Genomic DNA, 26,156 nt, shown 5'->3' with positions numbered 1-26,156 from the left:
CACAGAAAGAGATAACTTAAACACATTTACTGCCGAATAATTTTGATCTTCCACAGGACGGCCTTCCAGTAGTCCAGCCAGGAGACTGGGTGTTCATCAGAGTGATTAAGAGGAAGAACTGGTCCAGTCCTCGTTGGGAAGGTCCATACCAAGTGCTGTTAACAACACCAACTGCAGTAAAGATAGCGGAGAGATCAACGTGGATACATCTAAGTCACTGTAAGATACAGCGTGTGTTGGCTGCCTCCACAGTGTAAGGGGAAGTCTGGCTACAAAGGGAGTCTATTTAATTAGCAATAGATTGTCTCAATGCCAGTGAAGCAGGGAGATCCTTGCACTATTAGGTGAGGTTGGTTAACAACACTGTATCTTAGCAAACATGACTAAACTACAGCAGACCCCGGAGCGGTGTGCTCAGCGCCGCCGCTGCCGGACTGTTGGTAGGGCAGCCGGTTGCGTTGTGATCTTAGTGTGTTTCGTGCTCCTCGGATTCCTAGCCTGGTGGTTGACCCAAGAATTGCAGCTCACTGTGGACCGAGCCAGAGAACAACGCAAGCAACGTCAGAAGAGGTTTATTCATAATGTGAATGAGACAGATGGACACCCTCATATATACCATACTAATTTGTGGTACAGAGATGTTCATTTATTGGCTATGGAATTACGTTACTAATTGTTATGTTTGTTCGCAAATGCCTATATCCTCAACACACCCAGCTCTGACGGCTAAACCGTACCCTGCTAGGGTGACAGAATGTCTTATCATACGGATGCATAATCAAACTGTATTTCGGGGGCAGCAGTTCTCAGCAAATCTGATAAGATGTAACACCACTTGCCTCAGTGCAACCACTTATATGATAGGGATTTCAACAGAGGACGTACAAGCGTGCCCAAGTGCTGCTCCATTGACTAGACTGAAGGGAAATGCAAAAATATCATCACGTTAAATTGTCATCACAACAGCCATTCCCGATTTGCTTTTACGGGACAGGGAATAAAACTGTAGGTAAAATTAAGAAACGTCTGTGTACCCAAACGTATGTTTTATCAAATAATTTAAGCCTAACCAAAACATATTATGTGGATGGTACTTATCTTCATCACATTGGACGGGGATGTAATTATACAGGCTCCTGTCCATGGGGAACGGATGAAGCATGTGCTTATGTTAGTAAGTTTTTGCTACCACCTGTAAATGGTACTCCGGTGTATGATGACATCTATTGGCTTTGTGGTTCCAGACTGTACATGAGTCTCCCACCAAATTGGGGTGGTGTGTGTGCACCTACCCAGGTGACTGACCATACATATGTGGTAGTGCCAAGGACCTCCACAGAGAAGAATGGCAGCACCAGACGGAGGAGATTGATATACCCAGATGTGTTACCACATGATCACATGTGGGGCTCGGATGTACCAAAGGACCAAAAATTGTGGTCTGTAGGAGATAAAATAGCACATTCATTGTTCCCCTGGATAGGAGTGAAAAAAAAAATTCATTAATGATTGAAACTCTGAATTATCGATTGGGTCTGTTCATGAATGTAACTGAGAAAATAGTAGCAGCTCAAAACACTAAAATAGATGCTTTACATACCATGGTGATGCAAACTCGCATGGTTTTAGACTTGCTTACTGGTTCACAGGGAGGAGTTTGTGTTCTGCTGAACACAACATGCTGTACTTTCATCCCAGACTCCATTCATTCAGTGGATGTGCAGGACGCATTGGAAGAGCTGAATAAACTTCGTGATGCAATGCATAAAGACACCCTAGCCGTGAACCGGTGGATTCCCTGGTCCTGGTTGACTTCAGGACCATGGTGGCAGTTACTATTGAAAATGGTGACACCAGTTATTATAGTCCTAATTCTGATTGGACTTTGCATGTGTTGTGTGATCCCTTATATCAAAACAATGGTTGGCAAAATGGTGTCAAATACATTTGTACAGTGTAATCTGGCTTTCCAACAAACTATGCCAAAATATCAAGCATTGAAACAGTCAGACCTTAGTGGAGAAAACTATAATGACTGTGCTGAGAATTATGATGATATTGAAAAGCTCACAACTCCAGTTCAAGCTTGAACTGTTGACGTGATGAGTTAACACACTCTTAGCCTATGAAGCCTTAGAAACTGATGAAGAAGACAACTACGACCACTATCTTCCAGATCTGTTCCCTGATCCAGGTGATTATGGTGAACCTGACGATGACCTCAACACCAACGATAAGACCTCCCGAGTGTAAATGTATTCTTACCATTGTTTAATGACCCTACAGCTGAAAATCTGAATAAGAAGTGGTTGCTTAGTAACAATTGTTTACTTTTAGGTGAAGATGTAATACCGTTGGAATGCATGATAAACAGGGGGGAAATGTTGGAGTTATTCTGTAGATACACTGTTTTATTTTATCATGCATGTTTTGTGTTCTCTGCTCTGGTAGAATGTAGTTCTCTCTGCTCTGATAAAGTGTATTGTACTGATGTGATGGGTGAAGGTTACTTAAGATATGTGACATGACGTGTTTCTGCAAGTTGTGGTATCTCTGTGTGCACGCTAAGCTCTTTTTAGGACATGTGAAGATGACTCACGCAGGATGCAGCCGAAGCTGAGCAGTGAGATAAAGAATAGAGAATTGAATGTTCCAACCACAGTGTAATTGTGATACATCAGTCCTTGTGTCAGAAGAAGTGTGATTAATCGTTAGATGTCTTAAACACATCTTAATCGAGCCCAAGATTAAAAAGGTTCTGAACATCCTGAATGTATTGTGCAATCAGCAGTTCTGCGGCAACAGCTCACGCGCTATCACTCTTCCCCTCAGGAGCTGTACCGCCCATGTATGTAGGGAAGTCCTAAATAAAAAGAGCGGGAGCGCAGGCCAGACTTTAGTGTAGCTTTGGTGTACAGCCTGACTGCACTCCTCGCGAGCTTAAAATTGAATTCTATCTCTCACTTGTTTTATTGCCTGGTTGTCTCTTCCTCTTATCAAAGATACAGTATTCTAAACCCGACACTTTTTACTTGCATCTTCATTATGATTGACGACTACGTAAGAGGTGACATTCCACTGGCCATGGGTGATTTCAGTGCGATCACAGAAAACAACAGGGCTGGGTACAAGAACTCTGTCAGACCCCTTGGAGCTGGTAACTGTCGTAAAAATGGTTCAATGTGCCTTGACTTTGCAAAAAGCCAGGGGCTACAAGTTCCTGGATCTCGATATAAACACTGCAGTAACACTGCAGTAACTACTACATTAAGAATATCTACAGTGCTTTTTTACAGTATGTGCTGATTTTTGCAAAAATTTTGATTCAGTTGACAGGGCTGTACTGTGGGAAATCCAGAAAATGTATGAGCTCCCTAATAACATAGCTGGACATCATAGCTGGCCTGTACACAGATACTGTGAATGCTGTGCAAAATGGGGACATAGTCTAACTTATTCCCACTGAGTTTGGGCATTTGTCAGGAATGTGTTCTGGCTCCTACTCTGTTCAATCCCTGGGTAAATTTGTGGTTCCATCAGCTTTACCTTTGTCCCCTTTGTCAGCAATGAAAGATTTAAAGGACCTTGACTTTGTGGATGATGCTGTGATGCATAATTAATGGATGCCATGATTGCAGGATGAGGTGGGTCGACCCTGACTTTGTTGAGTAAAAGTCCTACTATGTACTGTTTCTACTTTTACACCTAAAACAGGTGATGTCACAGATTACCTCATCTACCTGCCTGGAGAGCTGGCTGGTCCCCACTAGAGTCCCTTCATTCAGAGAGTAGCATCTACTGAGAACATGGCACCATTTTGGTTCTAATTGTGCTAAACTACTGAATGAGTCTTTTATGTTTTCAACTTTTTTTTTTTAAATCATTTAACCACATACAGCAACACATCCAGGCACAGGTACTATCAAAATAAATATAAAAATAGTTAAGATATCAAATTTCCATAGGTTTACCATTTATGATGAGTTATTTAATGAATTTAAAGCCTGATGCATGCGGTTTTATACATGAGTCTTATAGGTTAACCATATTGAAAATTGGTACTTGCAGCCTTGAATGGTGAGTAATTCTTTCCATCTCATAAATTTCCTCCATAATCTCTTTCCATTGCGTCAATGTTAAAGTGATGTTTCTCAGCCAGTTCTTTGTGATGGTTTTCTTGCTTGCAATCATCATCACTTTGTAAAGGTAAATATCTTCTGCCCGTAAAACCTTCTCAGGGGTTAAACCCAAGTACATACTCTGAAAGTCATTAGGAATCTTGTAGCCAAGTATATCCTCCATTTCTTTAGTTATGGATTCCAAAAAAGGTCTGACAATAGGACATGTCCAAAATATATGAGAATGACTGGCACTCATACTACCACAAAGTCTCCAGCACTGTTGAGGAGGTTTGAGCTGCTTACTTTTGATGTGTGGTGAAATAAAATATCTTATTATGTTTTCCAGCCGAATTCTCTCCATTGTCTAGAGGTGGTTGTAGTATGCTGGAAAAGGCAGATAGAATGCCAATCATCCTCTGACAAATTGAGTTGTAGTTCAGATTCCCACTTTTTTATATATATATATTGAGTCAGTCCCATTGGAGTTTTGCAAACATTTGTACAATTTGGAAACAATTTTTGAAGGCAATGTTCTATATGCACCAGTTATTATCTCAGTTAGTTCACTGCTTTCTTGTGAAAGATGAGGCCTAATTTCGGAGTTATAAAAATGTCTTAATTGAAAATATCTAAACAGGTCAGTGTCATCTAGGGCAAATTCCCTTTTTAATTGGGCAAAAGGTTTAAAAACTCTTCCTTTGGTTAGTGTGGTCACGGCTGTGATTTCCCTGTCAATCCACCTTTTAAATGTACAATCCAGTTGGCCACTTCTGAAGTTGGGAGAAAGAGAAGGCCATGTCAATAATTTACAGTCTCCTTCTAATTTGAATTTGTTTATTGTGTCTCACCAAATCTTAATAGAGAATTCAATTATTTGATTCTTTTCTTTGGGCTGTGGGCTGACTTTGTCACCCAGTCTTGATTGAGGTTTGCATGTGTCATAATTAGTTTCTCTTTTTTTATACTTGTTTTTTATTGGTTTTCACAAATTATAACAAAATACAAAATACACAGAACAACTGGTCAGTTGTCATCAATATACATTGTCCATTTTTCCCAAAAGTCTTCGTGTTTAGCTTCTTGCAACCTTAAAATAAAAGTAAGTCTTTCCATACTGTGAATTTCTTCAACAACGTCCATCCAGTTTTTAACTGTGGGGGGTTCTTGTTTGTACCATTTGCGTGTGATGGCTTTTTTTTGCTGCTGCCAAAAAAATGTTAAATAAGTATACATCTTTTTTCTGAATCCCTGCTCCCATTACATACCCAAAGTATAATGTCACTATTGTTCTTGGTATACTGTACCCAAATACCTTTTCAATTTCACTACCAACATCTTCCCAAAATTGGGACAAGTTTTGACACTGCCAGAAGATGTGTGCATGTCCCACATCCTGCTCTCCACACTTTCTCCAGCAGGGCTGGTGCAAGGATATTGATGCCTTTTTTATCTTTGGTGTAATAAAATATCTGACTAAATTTTTCCAACAGTAAATTTTCCAATTTCTTGAGCTAGTTGTAGTTACTTGAGATTTGCAAATATTATACCACGTCATTACTTATGTCCTCCTGTAACTCCTTTACCCATTTATCTCTAATATACAGTGTTGATGTTCGTCATAATTAGTTTCAATGCTTTTCCATTTAGAATAGTATTCTGGAGAACACCAAAAAACAATATATCTTAATTGGGCTGCTAAAAAATATTCTTTAAAATTTGGAAGGGCGAGTACTCCTTTGTTTTTACCCAGTTGCAGTGTTTTATACCTCACCCTAGGTTTTGCTCCCTTCCAAATAAAACTGCTCACTTGTTTGTCCCATTTTACAAATTGTGTATCTGGTATTTGGATTGGTAAAGAGATGAAAAGATATAACAGACGGGGCAAAACATTCATTTTAATTACCTCAATTCTGGAACTAAAGTCCAAAATTAAATTTGTCCATTTTGTCAGGTCTCTGTATATTACCTCATTTATTTTATCATAGTTAGCCTCAAATAATGTTTTGTTTTCTCTGGTCAGATAAATCCCTAAGTATTTGATTTGTTCTGAGTCCCAATTAAGTTTATATTTTTGTCTGATATGTTCAACTGGTCTGTAATTGATACAGAGAACCTGAGTCTTAGTAAAATTTAATTTATAACCTGATTTTCTTCCATAGTCTTTTAAGGTTTTTATCAGGTTGAGAAATGTTTGATCAGGGTTTCAGAGGTATACTATTATGTCGTCCGCAAAGAGACTTAGTCTTTGCTCTTCTTTGGATACCGTTACTCCTTTCAGTTGGGTTGTTTGTCATATGTGTTGGGCTAAGGGCTCAATAAACAAGGCAAAGAGAGCAGGGCTTAAACAACAACCCTGTCTAGTGCCTCTAAAAAGCTCAAATCTCTCTGTCAAGTCACCATTTATTTTAATTCTTGCCATTGGTTTATAATATAGGGCTTGTATGCACTTAATGATATTGTTACAGAATCCAAATCTTTTCAAGACTGCAAATAAGAATCTCCAACATACTCTATTAAACGCTTTTTCAGAGTCAAGGCTTACTAAGGCTAATGGTATATTGTTTCTTGGCCTCGTGAATTATGTGCAGGGTACGTCGAATGTTGTCTTGTGTTTGCCTTCCTTTTATAAATCCTGTCTGGTCTTCATCTATTATGTCAGGAAGGAAAGTCTCTATTCTTCTTGCTATTATGGAGGTGAATAATTTATAGTCTACATTCAATATGGAAATTGGGCGATATGACACACAGTATTCCTTATTTTTCCCTTCTTTTAGTATAACTGATATGACTGTGTCTCTCCATGATGGAGGACATTTTGCATGTTTAAGTGTCCAATTAAATGAGTCTAACATTAAAGGGGTTAAATCGTCTTTAAAGACTTTGTACCATTCGTTGGGATAACCATCACTCCCTGGAGTTTTATTACTTTTTAACCTACTAATTGCCTTGTCCAGTTCTACCTTAGTTATGGGTCTGGATAGTGTCTTATTCTGAGTTGTTCCTATGTTGAGGAGGTCTAATTTAGCCAAGAAATCTTCAACTTCTTTTCCATCTACTTGATCTGATTTGTCATACAGAGATTTAAAATAGGTTTGAAAGATGTTTTTAATTTTTTCTGGTTCACTATTAATTTCTCTAGTATGTGCATCTGGGATCTTGTAGATCGCATTTCTCATCTGTTGAGATCTTAAACGTTTTGCCAATAATCTTGTCGCTTTCAGGCCTGATTCGTAAAAGGTTTGTTTAATGAATTTTAATTTTCTCCCTATTTCTTCTTTCGCCAGATTTGACAGTTGGTATCTTATATCTTTTAAGCATTTAGCCAAGGCTTCGCTTTTGTTGAAGTGTTTTTTTTTTTTTCATATTCCCTCAATTTTTCTTCTAATTTGGTCTGATTAAGCATTTTCATTTTGTTGATATGAGCTGTTCTTGAAATCAAATTGCCTCGCATAACTGCTTTGACAGTGTCCCATATTATTATGGGCTCTATTTGGTCATCTTTGTTATCTGCTATGCAATCTTGAATTTCTTTTTTAATTTCTAGTACAACCTTTTCATTACTGAGGATGTTTGTGTTCATCTTCCATAATGTTGTCCTATTTTGATTCTTTAAATGGATAGTTAAATGTATAGAATTATGATCTGATATATCTGCTACTCCTATTCTGCAGTCTGTAACTCTGTGTCTATCAATGGTGTTCATTAAAAAAAGTCAATCCGGGAGTGCACCTTGTGGGCTGCTGAGTAATGAGTATAGTCTTTGTCTTGGGGGTGAAGATCTCTCCACACATCTATAACTTTTTAAGATCTTTTGTTCTGTTGTTTTTATATGTTTTAGTGCTGGTTGAGTCCTTGGCATGATTTAGGACAGTATTCCAATCCCCTCCACTTATTAGTATACCCTCAGTCTTTGTAGTGATCTTGTCATATAATAATTGAAAAAATTCCAATCTCCCTCTGGAGGTGCATATACATTAACTAAAGAGACAATGACATTATCAATCTTTCCTTTGACCATCACATATCTCCCATCTTTATCACAGTCTTCCTCCAGCAATTCAAAATTTACAGAATTAGTTACAAGAGTAATTACTCCTCTTCTTCTGTTATTTTTATAGGAGCAAAAAAATGAATTTTTGTAGCCCATCTTTTTAAATTTCTCATGTTCTGCTTTTGACAGGTGGGTTTCTTGGAGGAAAATCACCTGAGCTTTGTACCTTCTTATGTTTGTTAATAACCTGCTCCTCTTAATTGGATTACCAAGGCCATTTACATTCTTTTTCAGCCAGTTCAATTTCATTTTATTGTATCATCCAGGGTCCAATAATGGCAAGCAACTAACGCTCCAGAGCCGATTCTTCCCGAAACATGTTTCGTGTCCGCTCTCACCTCCGATATCAAATCTAAAGTTAGGTCGGTATTGGGGAATACTCCCGACCCCCAGATTGCCCCAATGGCAAGTTGTTTGTTCCAACCTCTCTTAGGGGGGAGGTCATTCAGTGGGGACATGACAGTTGCTTTTCGTGCTACCCGAGCACCCAAAGAACAATGTATATTCTCACTCAAAGGTTTTGGTGGCCAAAGATGTTTTCTGATATCAAAGAACATGTTAATGCTTGTTCCATCTGTGGTATGCATAAATCTTCTACGCACCCACCTGTGGGTGCTCTGTTACCTCTACCCATTCCTGTTCGGCCTTGGACTCATATTTCAGTGGATTTTGTGACTAGTTTGCTGCCCTCTAGGGGCAACTCTGTAATTATGAGTGTAGAAGATCGATTGTCCAAAATGGTCCATTTTGTTCCTAAACTCCTGTCCGCAAAAGAAACTGCTGAAGCACGACTGGTACATGTTTTTAAGCTACATGGTTTGCCTCAGGACACAGTCTCAGATCGGGGTCCCCAGTTTGTTTCACAGTTCTGGAGGGAGTTCTGCCGGTTTCTCTGGGTCACATCTAGTCTTACCTCCGGTTACCACCCTCAAGCTCATGGCCAGACAGAATGCCTTAATCAGGAACTATCAATCAATCAATCAATTTTATTTATATAGCGCCAAATCACAACAAACAGTTGCCCCAAGGCGCTTTATATTGTAAGGCAAGGCCATACAATAATTACGTAAAAACCCCAACGGTCAAAACGACCCCCTGTGAGCAAGCACTTGGCGACAGTGGGAAGGAAAAACTCCCTTTTAACAGGAAGAAACCTCCAGCAGAACCAGGCTCAGGGAGGGGCAGTCTTCTGCTGGGACTGGTTGGGGCTGAGGGAGAGAACCAGGAAAAAGACATGCTGTGGAGGGGAGCAGAGATCAATCACTAATGATCAAATGCAGAGTGGTGCATACAGAGCAAAAAGAGAAAGAAACACTCAGTGCATCGTGGGAACCCCCCCAGCAGTCTAAGTCTATAGCAGCATAACTAAGGGATAGTTCAGGGTCACCTGATCCAGCCCTAACTATAAGCTAATCTTAAAAGTAGAGAGGGTGTCTGTCTGCCTGATCTGAATTGGGAGCTGGTTCCACAGGAGAGGAGCCTGAAAGCTGAAGGCTCTGCCTCCCATTCTACTCTTACAAAGCCTAGGAACTACAAGTAAGCCTGCAGTCTGAGAGCGAAGCTCTCTACTGGGGTGATATGGTACTATGAGGTCCCTAAGATAAGATGGGACCTGATTATTCAAAACCTTATAAGTAAGAAGAAGAATTTTAAATTCTATTCTAGAATTAACAGGAAGCCAATGAAGAGAGGGTGAGATATGCTCTCTCCTTCTAGTCCCCGTTAGTACTCTAGCTGCAGCATTTTGAATTAACTGAAGGCTTTTCAGGGAACTTTTAGGACAACCTGATAATAATGAATTACAATAGTCCAGCCTAGAGGAAATAAATGCATGAATTAGTTTTTCAGCATCACTCTGAGACAAGACCTTTCTAATTTTAGAGATAATGCGTAAATGCAAAAAAGCAGTCCTACATATTTGTTTAATATGCGCATTGAAGGACATATCCTGATCAAAAATGACTCCAAGATTTCTCACAGTATTACTAGAGGTCAGGGTAATGCCATCCAGAGTAAGGATCTGGTTAGACACCATGTTTCTAAGATTTGTGGGGCCAAGTACAATAACTTCAGTTTTATCTGAGTTTAAAAGCAGGAAATTAGAGGTCATCCATGTCTTTATGTCTGTAAGACAATCCTGCAGTTTAGCTAATTGGTGTGTGTTCTCTGGCTTCATGGATAGATAAAGCTGGGTATCATCTGCGTAACAATGAAAATTTAAGCAATGCCGTCTAATAATACTGCCTAAGGGAAGCATGTATAAAGTGAATAAAATTGGTCCTAGCACAGAACCTTGTGGAACTCCATAATTAAGTCTGTGAAGAATATTCCCCATTTACATGAACAAATTGTAATCTATTAGATAAATATGATTCAAACCACCACAGTGCAGTGCCTTTAATACATATGGCATGCTCTAATCTCTGTAATAAAATTTTATGGTCAACAGTATCAAAAGCAGCACTGAGGTCTAACAGAACAAGCACAGAGATGAGTCCACTGTCTGAGGCCATAAGAAGATCATTTGTAACCTTCACTAATGCTGTTTCTGTACTATGATGAATTCTAAAACCTGACTGAAACTCTTCAAATAGACCATTCCTCTGCAGATGATCAGTTAGCTGTTTTACAACTACCCTTTCAAGAATTTTTGAGAGAAAAGGAAGGTTGGAGATTGGCCTATAATTAGCTAAGATAGCTGGGTCAAGTGATGGCTTTTTAAGTAATGGTTTAATTACTGCCACCTTAAAAGCCTGTGGTACATAGCCAACTAATAAAGACAGATTGATCATATTTAAGATCAAAGCATTAAATAATGGTAGGGCTTCCTTGAGCAGCCTGGTAGGAATGGGGTCTAATAGACATGTTGATGGTTTGGATGAAGTAACTAATGAAAATAACTCAGACAGAACAATCGGAGAGAAAGAGTGTAACCAAATACCGGCATCACTGAAAGCAGCCAAAGATAACGAAATGTGTTTGGGATGGTTATGAGTAATTTTTTCCTCTAATAGTTAAAATTTTATTAGCAAAGAAAGTCATGAAGTCATTACTAGTTAAAGTTAAAGGAATACTCGGCTCAATAGAGCTCTGACTCTTTGTCAGCCTGGCGACAGTGCTGAAAAGAAACCTGGGGTTGTTCTTATTTTCTTCAATTAGTGATGAGTAGTAAGATGTCCTAGCTTTACGGAGGGCTTTTTTATAGAGCAACAGACTCTTTTTCCAGGCTAAGTGAAGATCTTCTAAATTAGTGAGACGCCATTTCCTCTCCAATTTACGGGTTATCTGCTTTAAGCTGCGAGTTTGTGAGTTATACCACGGAGTCAGGCACTTCTGATTTAAAGCTCTCTTTTTCAGAGGAGCTACAGCATCCAAAGTTGTCTTCAATGAGGATGTAAAACTATTGACGAGATACTCTATCTCACTTACAGAGTTTAGGTAGCTACTCTGCACTGTGTTGGTATATCTAGTGTAATGAAAAACTAGAGAAAGGCCTGCGTATTCTGTTCTCCCAGTTCCCCGCCTCCTGCTCCACTCAATTACCCTGGATAGAGCTAGCACATATTTGCCTGCCTACTGCTTCCTCTGGTTTTTCTCCATTCCACATTGTTTTTGGTCATCAACCTTCTCTGTTCACCTCCACAGACCTGCACTCACCTGTACCTTCTGCTGTGGGACTCATCATGCGGTGCCAATGGACCTGGGGGCAAGCTTGGAGGGCTCTGTTGGGGTCCTCCAAAAGTTACAAGGTGGCGGCGGATCGTAGATGGTCGGTGGCACCCTCTTACATTCCGGGACAACAGGTCTGGCTATCCACGTGACACCTGCTGCTTCGTGGTGTACCTTGGAAGATGGCTCCCAGGTTCGTTGGCCTGTTCCCTGTAGCTAAGATTATTAATCCAGTTTCTGTCCATCTTCATCTTCCAAGGTCCATGAGAGTCCATCCCACTTTCCACGTCATCCATCTTAACCCCGCAGCCCACCCGGATTGTGTATGGGGGGCCCGTCTTTACTGTGCGGCACCTTCTGGCTTCCTGACGGTGGGGATCATGGCTTCCAGTACCTGGTGGACTGGGAGGGTGATGGCCCTGAGCAGCGGTCCTGGATTCCCTCCAGGTTCTTGGACTGTTGGGTTATTTTGGTGTTCTGTCTGTCTCTTGCTCTGTCTTTCTGCTTGGGTTTTCTCTGTCCTGCGTTTTCTTGTCTCCCTCTCTTGGCTTTTGGTGGTGGGTGTCTCTCTCTGTCTGGCCACACCCCGGTTCTGGGAGCTTCTCCGCATACCTGTTCTTCATTTGCAGTTAATCACCTGGGTGCTTTATAAGCCTCACAGTTTACCTTTGCTCTTCGCCAGATCGATGTGCCTTCCTTCCAGCTCAGTTCCTGTATTTTTGCCTTGTTCTGTTTGCCTCATCGTTTTTTGACTACCTGCTTGTGTACCTTGACCGCGCCTTTCTGCCTGATGTTTTTGATACTGTTGCTCTGCTTGGACTGCCTTTCAGTGTACCGACCCCTAGTAGTAAACATTTTTAACTCCAATGAGCTGTGTTCCTGCGTCCTGCATTTGCGCCCAGCCTGGCCTGCCTATCGAACCTGATACTCAGAGTCAGAGTTGAAAACACTTGTCGTCTCTCAAAGCACGGTGACAGCAACACACCTGCACAGAACATTTTTACGTTTTTTTTTTTCTTTAAAAATCTGTGCCGCTCCATGTGGGTCCTCGCTAAAAACAGCTGATCCGCACACATTAACAAATGCTAATGCTTGTTTTTTCCACCCAAACACACTTAAAGTCTGTTTCTGAGGATGACATGAAGTATAAAAAAATGCAAAAAAATAAATAAATAAATAAATAAAATACAAATCCCTACCTCTCAATCTGGTGGTGTTTTTTCAATTCGTTCTGCTCAGACAGCCATCCAGGGGCGAATCCAGATGGAAAGGGGAGCATGCTTCCCCCTCCACACACCGATAATAAAGTTCCACTTTGAAGACACTTTTTCATACTACTACTACTATAATAATAATTCTAACAATTAAAATGTTGAGAAAGAATTTAAATGTTAGAAATAATGTAATAGTTACATTTATAAACAATGTTGGTCAGAAATTGTAAGTTTTACAGTTACAGTGCTGTCAAGTTAAATATGAGGTCAAGAAAGATGTCTTTATTTTACTTTTTATAAAACAAGTATTTATGTTTACTGAAGTCAAGAAAGGGTGACTATAAAGTGAGTATTGGCAAAACAGGTTATCATTTTCATGATGAGGTGGCAGGGGGTGTTGTCAGCAGCTGCTGAAAGTAACTAATTAAGCAACACTGGTGCTCACAGACATAAGTAAAATTAGTGACAGTTTCAGTTTAGTTCCTGGTGTTGTATATTTTGTGGTGCTGAAGTCCACAGGCTACATTTCAGTGAGATGTCTGGCAGTGTCATGTTTGTTAAGAAACACACGGTCAAAAAGTGAAGTCACATGACTTAAGTGAAATGATTGTAAATAAAAACAAAGCTAATGCTATTGGTAGTTCCAGTCAAAAAGTAAGGAACAACTGATGAATAAAACATTTTCAAAGTCATCATAAAACTGTAACGGTATCATTAAGTATTCATATCGGTACTCGATATCAACGAGTACCCAAATGTATGTACTTGTACTTGTACTCGGTCTGGGAAAAAGTGGTATCGGTGCATCCCTAGTATTTATTTTAGATCTTGAGCTTAATGTAGTTGTTTTATGTTCAAACACAAAAAATGACTGAGGAGGAGAAAAAACAGGATGAATTCCATCATCACAACTAAAATGAATTCCAGTCAGAATAAAAATAAGAGCTGCTAATTTATGTTATTTTTCAAAGTCATTAGGCTGCAACTATATGTTTTCTTTATTTCAAAGTAAGTTACCTCCTATGTTACTCTTATTTTCAAAAAACATGGGGAGTTCAATCAGCCTGCATTGTTCTGTTCAGTTTATATCAAAGTTTGCCTGCACATGCCCAGGTATTTTTTTTTTCTTTATAAGAGTTTGGTGTTTACATCCATTCTACAAAGTTTTAAAAAGCAATAAAATGTTAACACTTTTCTTTATAGCAGTTCTGTAATTTCATAAATGCAACAGAAAACAACCATATATCAGAAAAAGTTGGGACTATATGCAAAATGAAGATTAAAAACAAAAATGCTGCACTCTTCCCAGTTTCTCCACTCACACTCACACTCACAGAACTCAAAAGCTCTTCCCGGAGTTGTGTCTTGGTGGCTTCCCTCACTTGTCTCCTTCCAGCATGGACATTTAGTTTTTGAAAACTGCCTACCTGACACAGATTTACCATAAAGTAACACACTGTTTGTATTTCTGAATGACTGATGCAAATCAGGGATGCCCAACCTTTTTTGTACCGAGATCTACTTTTAAAGTTGACAGTGTATGGAGCTTTACCAAGCCATATGAACGCCACAGCGTAGCTGTAATATACTGTGCACCAATACAACCCCAATTCCCATGAAGTTGGGACATTGTGTAAAATGTAAATAAAAACAGAATATAATGATCTGCAAATCCTTTTCAACCTATATTCAATTGAATACACTACAAAGACAAGATATTTAATGTTCAAACTGATAAAACTTTATGGTTTTTGTGCAAATATTTGCTCTTTTGAAATGGATGCCTGCAACACATTTCAAAAAAAAGCTGGGACAGTGGTATGTTTACCACTGTGTTACATCACCTTTCCTTCTAACAACACTCAATAAGCGTTTGGGAACTGAGGACACTAATTGTTGAAGCTTTGTAGGTGGAATTTTTTCCCATTCTTGCTTGATTTACGACTTCAGTTGTTCAACAGTCCGGGGTCTCTGGTGTCGTATTTTGCACTTCATAATGCGTCACACATTTTCAATAGGCGACAGGTCTAGACTGCAGGCAGGCCAGTCTAGTACCCGCAGTCTTTTACTATGAAGCCCCACTGTTGAAACACATGCAGAATGTGGCTTGGCATTGTCTTGTTGAAATAAGCAGGGATGTCCCTGAAAAAGACGTTGCTTGGATGGGAGCATGTGTTGCTCAAAAACCTGGATGTACCTTTCAGCATTGATGGTGCCATCACAGATGTGTAAGTTGCCCATGCCATGGGCATTAACACAACCCCATACCATCACATATGCTGGCTTCTGAACTTTGCTCTAGTAACAATCTGGATGGTCTTTTTCCTCTTTTGTCCTGAGGACATGACGTCCCTGATTTCCAAAAACAATTTGAAATGTGGACTCATCAGACCACAGCACACTTTTCCACTTCATCTGTCCATTTCAAATGAGCTCGGGCCCAGAGAAGGTGGCGGCATTTCTGGATGTTATTGATGTATGGCTTTCGCTTTGCGTGGTAGAGTTTTAACTTGCACTTGTAGATGTAGCGACGAAATATGTTAACTGACAGTGGTTCTCTGAAGTGTTTCTGAGTCCATGCGGTAAGATCCTTAACACAATGATTTTTAATATAGTGCTGCCTGAGGGATGGAAGGTCACAGGCATTTAGTGTTAGTTTTCGGCCTTGCCGTTTATATGTAGAAAGATCTCCAGATTCTCTGAATCTTCTGATTATATTAAGGACTGTAGATGATGGAATCCCTAAATTCCTTGCAATTGAACATTGAGAAACATTGTTCTTAAACTGTTGGACTATTTTTTCACACAGTTGTTCACAAAGTGGTGATCCTCGCCCCATCTTTGCTTGTGAACGGCTGAGCCTTTTGAGGATGCTCCTTCTATACCCTGTAACGGAAAGCTGTGCCCATCATTCAACATCCTAAGTTTGCATCAAGCAAAAGTCATGAAGTTTCTTTAAAAAAGAGAAACTCAACACAGCAAGGCCTGGTATATCTCCAGGTGTCAAAGGGAGACCCTCTGAGCCAACACAGGATAGCTCAGTGTCATAAACCCCCACCCTTTCCAGGATTTAAGACTGCCCAAAGTGCATTCCTAACGGAGCTGCGAATTACCTTATCAAGATCCCAAACCAGCTGTACCAGCTCCTCTCCCATAAAAAAAGAAACACACCCCAGAAAGACATATCTGCCCAATAAGTCCTAACAATATGTCTTACAACCAGATTCAAGAAAAGAATAGCTCACTGAAGAATTGCCATCAACTTATTGATCACAGTCCAGTTTCTCTGGTTAAAATCGACCTAGTATTCATTCACATTTTGTGAGAGAATCCAAAATCCAGTCCATGGAACAAGAGTGACCCCTGTTCGACGAACTGGGGAAGGGCATGGGACCAACTCGTGCAGATTTAAAGTGTAACCACGTTTAAAAAAAAAGAATTTCATTGTATTTTTGTAACAGAAAAAAAAGAAAACAACATGTGACCATTTAACCTCATGCATGAAAGTAAGATATCTGTATGTTATACTCTGTTCATTGTGGAAAGTTTATCTAATGTGCTTTCTTTCATATATAATTGTGTTGTGTGCACATTTCCACGGAAAACCATTTACAAGAGTTATCTTACAGGACTTGTTTGGTTTCAAAGTGGAAATTTAGGAGCAGACGCTGATTTATATATAAAACCAGTCAAAGAAACTCAGGAAAAACTGCAGTACCCAGAATTCTTGGGGGTGGAGCTTGTAACCCTTTTAAAAAGCCTGTGCCTCAGGAACTCGCGCTCTTTTCGCTCTTACGCCGTTCTCTCTTTTACCCTTCGTGTCTCTCTTTTTCCTGAGTCTTAAGACGCTGCCTTGCCGTAAGATTTACAACTCTTTGTTTGAAACCACGTGCTGATTAAAACTTATTTATTGTTTGTGCGTGCCAACAAGAAATTACTTTTCCTTTTTTCGACAGATAACTTTTGCTCAACTTTTGTAAAGTTAAACGTGCAGGTGCTTTTAACTTCCTTTTTTGATTTTTCAAATTAAAACGTGCAGGTGCTTTTAACTTCCTTTTTTGATTTTTCAAATTAAAACCTTTTTCTTCTTCAACTCCAAATTCCTCTCGTGAGCATTTTTCTCGTAAAGTCAGCTATTTTTGTACTGAATTTTGATTTGACCCGGCTTCCAAAAGACAACGATGAAAGACGAATTTTTGATTTTTTTGATGGAGAATAAAGATGGTCAAACCCTTAATCTGACAGGCCAGACTATGGAGCGTTGCAGAGATAAAAACACCCGGGTCAGCTGAGACGTCAACAGTGATTTGAACCGCCGCCGCAGGTTACAGCCTAACAACTGAAAGCGTCCCCGGTAACCAACGAAACTGGGTGGGTTGACCGGCAGAGTCTCTTTGTCAAGGTCCCTGAAGCAGCTGTGTGACGGACGGAGCATCGACTGAAAACCAAACGATTCCAGCACCTGACCAACGGAGACCGATCTGCACAGCACCTCCAAAGTAAGACCAGGCTAAGGTGTCAGATAAAAAGACAGAGTGGCTTTATTTAACTCTATCCAACAAAATCATTAATCTTCTCTCACATTAATAAATACCAAAGTAAATCCCCTGATTAGGGCGAATTTCACTCATTAAACTCCTACTACAAAACCAAATTAGCTGAACATCATATAATCATTGCTCATTGAATTTCATCATCATTAAATTGCTTCCTGTGATATGTCCTGTTATTTAACTCCTGCCAGAGTTAAATAAATATCTTAAACGTGTGAAGTTGTCTGTAATTTTTGTATGGTTTTACAGAGGTTGTTGGATCTGTTCTGCAGAACTTACTCCTGAAGTTTGAGACTGATTTTAATATTTCTTGGGTTCTGCTACAATCCAGTCATGACACTCACCTGTTTCCAATTAAGTGTTCTTTGAGCATTCATCAACTTTCCCATCTTTTGTTGTAAAGCTAGCTAAATTATGACAAGAGGAATGGGTAATTTTTGTTCTAAAAGTATTGTATTTGCTAAAGCTATTAGGATGCGACGTTTTCATTGTAAAACTGAAAAAAACTAATGTGATAAGTTCATGTACTAACCCAGGTTTATTGTGATTAACTAGATCTCTCAATCTACGTTCTAAACCTGTCTTTGTCATTAAGCCCGTACGGATAAACTGTGGCTAGTTCCTTGTACCAGTATTCCTCCCTTTGTAATTGCATAGAGACTAAGCTCAGGCATTTACCTTCTTCCAAAAATACTTCCTCTATAGGCATTACATCTATGTCATCTACACTATGGCCATATGAGCAAAGGTTTTGGTATAAAAATAAATCACACATTTTATTAAGCCTGTCTATTGTTCATTCTACTTCTAATGGTTTGGCTAGTTTCTCACACATATTGGATTCCACATTTTTTGCAGCTAATCAAGCAAATTATATTTTTTGTAGTGCACGTCACAGTCACAGCTAACCTTGTACTGTCTACCTGTGGCGTTACTACTGAAGCTATTCCCTTCTACTATGTATTTACAAGTTTTACATCTACTACTACTACTGCATTTGCTAACTTTAGTGTCCTGTATAGCCTCAGTCACATCCCTTCCTACCAAGGTAGGGTTTGGGGATGTACAGTGGTGGGCACAGTTCTGATAATCCAATAACCGATAATTATCGAAGATAATGTTTTCATTATCGGATTATCTTTTCAGATAACTTTGAAAACCATTATCGGACTAATTATCTTCCGATAAATTTTTGTCTGATAATTTTTAGCTCGATAATGTGGTAAACAAAGATGAACATCTACAAACTCTTAGAAAATTTAAAATCAGTTAGGCACCTACCTATTAAATGTTTTGTAGCAGATGTGTAGTTCTACCCTCTGCAAAAAGAGGAGAGCTGCTTCTAGAAGAAACCACTCTATCCTCTGCAGGCAAAGGAGAACTGGTAAAAAACAAAAAAACTCATTTCTTTTAACCCTATACTCATACGATGGCAATATCACCCAAGTCATCCAGAGGCATACATTTTTAACTTATGGTTCAAATTTTAACCAAACTAATTTCAGACAAGTTATTTAAATTAACGTCATGTCTGAAGTTTTATAAAGTTTAAATATCAGATATATGTTTCAGTATTAAAGTAATGCGCAAATTTTTAAGGTTTTAGTGTGGACATGCTGTGCCCAGGTGCATTATGGGTATAGGATAATCTCAGACATGAAAAATGCATTTGAGACACTCTGATCAGACTCCAGGGACAACAGCATTAAACTCTAGTGCCTAAAACTCTTGTGAATATATTCTGTGGGTTTATAGACGTTATTGTGTTTATTAAATTCCACTCATCTTAAACGTAGCAGAGTAGCAGCAGACACAGATTATCTGGAATTTTGTTTTGGCAAGTCTCTACTGCCATCTACTGGCCAGTAGTGTTCATGGCAGTATTCAAACTGAAGCTGGGCTGATATTTTCAATCACTGTACTCAGAACACAGAACCGCATGGTGTAAAAGTTCAGAGCGCACGATTAATGTTCTCACACACATTGTACGTTCAAAAACCACACGTCGGACTTTTGTTTCCAGAAGCAAAACGTAAACAGAAGCTTTTTTTTTCAAACTTATTTTACAAAAACTCTCGATGGGAGACATCAAAGTTTAAAAAAAATAAATAAATTACAAGACAGGTCTGCGGTGTTTGCACAGGCACAGTGCGAGAGGTGGTCGTGAGATGTTAAATGGAGTTCGTTATTTCATGTATACTAAACGATGCAGGACGCGAGATTAACCTGAAACTCAGTGTGATCCAAATAATTCTCGCACCAATGAAAAATCAACTGAAAAAAGGCCAAACCTCGCACTGGCACCAGTAGATCATGGCAGTGTTCTATTTATTTTGACACCAGTTATATCAGACGGTTATCTAATTATAACTTGGCTTTTTTTTTTTTTTTTTTTTAAATGCCTTTTTTGGCATATTTTACAAAAGCACATTTATCTGTAAACACCAACACACAACAAACCTCACATTAATGTTTTGGTTTACATAGAATGAATCAACCAATCAGTCAAGCGGAGGCACATTTTACGCAGAATACCATCTGTCTGTGTTTGTTACAAAACTTCAGAATTAGTGCAGAAAGGTCTGCAGGTCACACTGTTGCAACCTGCTTGATAGCACATGTAATATGCTTTTAAACTTGCTTTCAAATCCAAAAGCTGTGCATATTCAGCATGGTTTGAATGTTTTAGAAATTCTTTAATTTTAGGCAGAAGACTCGGCAGTTGCTTCTGGCAGGAGTGTGTTTTTTGTTTTATTTTTGGTAAACTAATTCATTATATCCACACAAAAGATTAATTCTGGCCTATATAAGGTAGCTGAGCCCAGTGAAGCTGACCCCCCCCCCACATTAAATTTTTTTTTTTTTTCAGGCATCCTGCACACTCCTTGTGCTATTTTCGGCTCCTGCGTGTCCTGCACCTTTCAGTCCAGCTGTCCAGAAACTTACCTCTGTTGAGCCACCTAACGTCTGTGTGCAGCAGATGTGCTTCTCCTTCAGCTGCGAACAGAATAAATGCATCCTCAGACTCCTGGCCCGAACAGAACATTGCAATCTTGTTCTCCAAATTCATCACTCTTCATATTTATGGACCATGAATCATTGTGCTGCTTGCCAAATTTTCAATTCCTGGACTTTTCGAGCAAGCAGAGGGGATTTAGTCAGGTTAGCATTAGAAGTTAGCATCCTATTTCTTGTGAATCGTCTGAAATGCTGCTCCAAATTGCCTTTCTTCAGTAAAGCCACAATTACATTGCAGATGAGACAGATGGATTTGCCATTCGAATAAATGAAAAAATAATACAGGATGAAAATTATAATTTTTCTTCTTCTACTCTGGCATTTAACGGCAGCCGGCTTCCTTGTTGGTGCATTGCTGTCACCTGCTGCATCAGTCTGTTATAGCAGCTCTAAATTCTCTCGAGTCCAGGGACAGATTTTTTTTTTCATGCTATCGACTGGAACTCAGGCCACGATCGACCGACTGGTTGGGCACAGCAGCTGTAAATGAAGTCTAAAAAATATTCAGTGACTTGGAAATGTTCATGTTTTCATGCCCTGTCATTTCTCAAGAAAACTGTCTGGAAAAATGATTAATGAATTCTTACATTTAGAATAAAATGCCCTGTCCCAACCTTTGTTTTTCTTGGAAAATGCTGCAGGCCTTAAATATAAGAATGGATATATACGTATTATCAAATAAAATAAAGCTGACCACACAAAACATGAAATATGTTGGTTTCACACAGTCTGCAGTAAATAGAAGTCAAAGTAAATGTCAGGATCATTATGGGGTCGTTCCCCCCCCACCCCCCCAACACCACCACCACATATTTCAAGCTCAAGTATCATGGCGCCCCCCAAGGCAGACATGTTTGCTTACTCCACATCGGGATGCTGGATTTTCCCTTTTTTTTTTTCCTCTTGTGTGTTTTCGCTGGCTTTTAAGTGTTGTGCACTGCAGACTTACACCAGGCAGGCACTCTTGGACATTGCTTTGCACAATACTGTTTTTTCCAGATATATTCTGCCGGAAATGCAACTCATTGTTCGGCCTCAAAGTCACCGCCGGCTTCCCCAGGAAGGCCTCGAAACACCAGCCTTGAGTGAGTACGCTGACCCAAGGAGAGCGTCGAGAAGGTGGCGCTGTAAGCGAGGCAAGAGAGGCGGGCTCCACGCTACGCTAAAGGCTCACCCGAGCAGACCACCGCTCCCCAGCCTCTTGCTAGCTAACGTGCGGTCTCTGGAGAACAAACTGGACGAGCTACGAGCTAGGATAACATCACAGAGGGAAAGTGTTCCAGACTCCGCTGTTCACCTGGAGACCCACTCATTGTACCGGGGGGACCAGACTGCTGCCTCTGGTAAGACGACGGGGAGGTGTGTGTGTTTATGTCAACGACGCATGGTGTAAAGATGTACAGACTGTATACAAGCACTGCTCATCAGATCTGGAGCTTTTCATGCTGTGATGCCGCCGTCCCTTTTATCTACCAAGGGAATTCACGTGTTTTTGGCTGCTGTTTACATCCATCCACGCGCTAACTACACTGAGGCTCTCAGCAAGCTGCATGACGTCATCAGCGCGCTGGAGACAGCTCATCCTGATGCTGTTTTTATCGTGGCTGGTGACTTCAACCACTACAATTTATGGTATGTACTCCCTAAATACTTTCAGCATGTGGACATTCCCACCAGGGGGAAAAACACCTTGCACCATGTTTACAGCAACATACGTGGTGCACTCCGGGGCACCCCCCCTTTGATGACTCAGATCACATCTCTTTGTTTCTGTACCCAGCCTACAGACAAGAACTCAAGCAGTCGAACCATGTCACCAGACAGGTTAAACTATGGACACCAGAGGCTGAGAGCACTCTACAGGACTGTTTTGCCACAACTGACAGGGATGTTTTTAGAGCTGCAGCCACCTGAGAGGACTCCTCTGTCAGCGTAGAAGACTATGCTGAATATGTGACTGGGTATATCAGCACTTGTGTTGAGAACATCATACCCACCATACAAGTGAGGAAGTTCCCCAACCAGAAGCCCTGGATAAACAGAAAGGTGCTCACACTGCTGCTTTTACATCTGCCAACGAAGCCGAGTACAAGGCTGCACAGTGCAGACTGGAGAAGGCCATAAGGGCGGCCAAGAGATAGCACAGAGAGAGGACGGAGGACTTCTACTTTAACGCTGACCCCAGGAGAATGTAGCAATGTCTGGATCACATCACAGACTTCAGGACCAGCTCCAGAACCACCACCATCAGTTCGTTGGACAGCCTATGAGACGACTTCAAAGCCTTCTACACCCGCTTTGAGAGCCCCACCCCCACTCAACCCCCCCTAGTCGTCACATCAGCCCAGGTAAACAAAACCTTGAGGAGCGTCTGCCCCCGGAAGGCTGCTGGGCCAGACAATGTACCAGGACACGCCCTCAGAGTATGTACTAATGAGCTGGCTGATGTTCTCACCTCCATCTTCAACCTTTCCCTCAGGCAATGCATCGTACCGAGATGCTACAAGACCACCACCATGGTCCCCCTCCCAAGGAAGAACCCCCATCCTGACTGAATAACTTCCAGCCAGTAGCACTCACTTCAGTCATTATGAAGTGCTTTGAGAGAGTGATACTGTCCCACATTCATAACAGCATCCCGGACACCATCGACCCACTGCAGTATGCCTACAGGCACAACCAGTCTACGTCAGACGCCATCGCCACTGCCCTTCACATCTCCCTCTCTCATCTGGAAAATAAAGACTCCTACATTAGGATGTTCTTTATCGACTACAGCTCCGCCTTCAACACGGTCCTCACCCACAAACTGTTAGCCCTCGGACTTCACCCCTCCCACTGTGACTGGCTTCTCAACTTCCTTACTGGCAGGCCACAGTCTGTCAGGATCGGGAGAAGGACATCATACCACCATCACTACCAACATGGAGACCCCACAAGGCTGTGTCCTGAGTCCCATCCTCTACACCCTGTTCACTCATGACTGTGTCGCTTCCCACCCCAACAACACCATCATCAAGTTTGCCAACGACACTGCCGTGATAGGACGCATCACTGGTGGAGACGAGGTGGCTACAGGAGGGAGGTGGACAGTCTGGTGACATGGTGTGGAGACAACAACCTCACCCTCAACACAGACAAGACCAAGGAGGTGATAGTGGACATGAGGAAGGAGAGGAGGCCTCACCAGCCGCTGTTCATCCGAGTTCTTGAGGTGGAGAGGGTGAGGAACTTCAAGTACCTGGGGGTCCACATCAGCGATGACCTCACCTGGACATTCAACACCACACAGGTGGTGAAGAAGGCTCAGCAGCGGCTGTATTTCCTGAGGAGGCTGAGGAAATTTGGGATGGCACCCAAGATCCTCAGCAACTTCTACAGCTGCATCGAGTCAGTCCTGACCACCTGCATCACTGTGTGGTATGGCAGCTCTACTGTGTGGGACCGCAAATGCCTGCAGAGAGTGAAAAGGACTGCGTCTAAGATAACCAGGACCCCACAACCCTCTCTGCAGAGCATCTACCACCGCAGAGTCCACAGGAGAGCTGTCTCCATCATCAAAGACCCCACTCATCCCCAACATGGACTATTCACACTGCTCCTCTCAGGCCACAGGTTCAGGACTGTGCGATGCAGAACCACCAGGTTCAAGAACTCCTTTCCCACAGCCATTAGACTGTTAAACAGCTGAACCCCCCCCCCACCCCACCCCCACCCCTTAAGGACAGAGCCCCCATCACTTGTCACTTTATCTTCTATTGGACACTCTACTATATTACGGACACTTTATTCTATTGCACTACAATACCTGCTAACTTGAATCCATTGGCTCAATTGCACTAAATTGCATGAAACCATTTACTGCTGAATGTTGTACAAAACAGTGAATGTTGCACACTGATGCACTATCATGTAGATATCATGTAGGCCATTACACAAGCATATTTTATATTTCCCTTCTTACAGTGTATATTTCTTTTTATTACATTATTACATTTTTATTACATTGCTTGTTATATTCTACACTTCTCACCAGCATGCTTATTTTATGTTATTACATTTTCCACCCACTTATATTTTTATACTTTGGTATCTATATATATATATATTTGGGCATCCAGTGTGGGCAGCAAAGTAAGAATTTCATTGCACAGAGAAACATGTTTCTTTACTGTGCATATGACAATAAAAGCTTTGAATCTTGAAAAACATCCAAACTTTACTGATTTGGAGTTATAACAAACAAAACAAAAAGAACAATTAAAAAATGTAGTTGAAGTGTATATAGAAAAACATCATAAGCTGTGTTATCTTTATCGATTCGTTTTAAAGGTCAAATAAATATGTTTTGTGGCTCTAGAAAATTTTTATTTGTGGAAGACGGGACAAAAATGGCTCTTTTGACAGTAAAGGTTGCAGACCCCTCTTCCATTCATAAAATTTTCATCATACTAGTCTGAGTAGCAACAGGTGTAATTGTTGCCCAAAAAATCAGAGAGATTATAGAGTTCACGTAGCAAGAGGTGGATTAAGTAACAAGGGTAAAGGTTGTTTAGGCTGTATAAGACAAGGCCAGAATTACAGAAACGTGAAGTATAAGGTGCACAGTACATTCACATGAAAGCAGAGGATCAAGTAAGAAAATATTTAGTACTTTACATACATTCATTGGACAAAGAGGACCAGTAACATAATTAGTGCTACTGGTCCTAACCGTCAGGTTCAAAAAAAAAAAATCTCTAACCCTGTATATTCTCCCAGTGGTTCACAGCCTTGTCCAAATGTTGTGCACCAAACTTTAATTATGCTTCAACATGCTTTTCCTTCAGCAATGGAGTCTTGCATGGTGAATGTGCATACAGGCCATGGTGGTTGAGTGCATTATTTATTGCTTTCTTTGAAACAACTGTACCTGCTAATTCCAGGTCTTTCTGAAGCAGTCCTTGACTGTTGCATAACTCTTCTGATAATTCTTTTCAGTCTGCTGTCTGAAATCTTGCGAGGTGTACTTGGTCGTGGCCGGTTTACGGTGAAATGATGTTCTTTCCACTTCCAGTTTATGGCCCCAACAGTACTCATTGGAACATTCTGAAGTTTAGAAACCCTTCTGTAACCAGTGCCATTAGTAAAAATAAAAAAATAAAAAAATAAAAAGTAAGACCCTTCAGCTGCTCCCTTGTTCGCACTTAGGGTCGCCACAGCAAATCCGAGATGGATCTGCATGTTGAATTGGCACAGGTTTTACATCGGATGCCCTTCCTGATGCAGCTTCACATTACATGGAGAAATGTGGCAGGGGTGTGGCTTGAACTGGGAAAACTTCCACACTGATACCAAGTGCACTAACCACGGTTGTGAAGATCTTGAAAGAGCTCAAATCTTACCCATCATAAGATTTTCTTGTGTGACACCTTGATAAGGAGACACCTTTTTTATAGGCCATCAGTTGGAACTTAACCAGCTGATATTAATTTGCACTGATATCAATTTGCAGAAAGTAATTACTGATAGATTTCAGCTGGTTCTGCTG

General features: G+C 40.6%; 1 protein-coding gene across 5 annotated transcripts in view; it reads right to left on the bottom strand.

The window, feature by feature from the left end:
* Positions 1 to 26,156, bottom strand: part of LOC117512923 (protein SON) — a 451,527-nt gene that overhangs the window by 56,556 nt on the left and 368,815 nt on the right. The gene's annotated exons all lie outside the window — the stretch shown is intronic.

The sequence above is a fragment of the Thalassophryne amazonica genome, chromosome 1 (assembly GCF_902500255.1).
Source record: "Thalassophryne amazonica chromosome 1, fThaAma1.1, whole genome shotgun sequence".
Classification (NCBI taxonomy): domain Eukaryota; kingdom Metazoa; phylum Chordata; class Actinopteri; order Batrachoidiformes; family Batrachoididae; genus Thalassophryne; species Thalassophryne amazonica.
This window is presented reverse-complemented; position numbering and strand designations above follow the sequence as displayed.